Raw genomic sequence first — 383 nt, 5'->3', positions numbered from 1 at the left:
ATATATATATATATATATATATATATATATATATATATATATACTCTTACATAGCATGATAAAAGGGTTTAAACAGTATTTCATATCATTTCCTTACAAAAATCTGAACACGTTCTTTTTGAGTTTTTTTTTTAAATTAAAGTAATACCTTTAATACTTCCGAATAACTTATCTTTCTGTCATTATTAAGATGTGTGTATCTATATGTTTTTATGCATATATGTATATGCATATAGATATATATACATATATATTAACATATATATATACATGCATACATACATACATACATACATACATATACACACATACATACATACATACATACATATACACACATACATACATATAAACACATACATATATACATACATACATATATA

At 20.4% G+C, this 383-nt stretch overlaps 1 protein-coding gene across 1 annotated transcript in view; it reads left to right on the top strand.

Moving 5' to 3' along the window:
- Positions 1-383, top strand: part of LOC106873188 (follicle-stimulating hormone receptor) — a 471,564-nt gene that overhangs the window by 451,803 nt on the left and 19,378 nt on the right. The gene's annotated exons all lie outside the window — the stretch shown is intronic.

Source organism: Octopus bimaculoides, chromosome 7, assembly GCF_001194135.2.
Source record: "Octopus bimaculoides isolate UCB-OBI-ISO-001 chromosome 7, ASM119413v2, whole genome shotgun sequence".
In the NCBI taxonomy this organism is placed as follows: Eukaryota; Metazoa; Mollusca; class Cephalopoda; order Octopoda; family Octopodidae; genus Octopus; species Octopus bimaculoides.
Note: the sequence above shows the minus strand (reverse complement) of the source record. Positions and strands in the feature narration are given on the sequence as shown.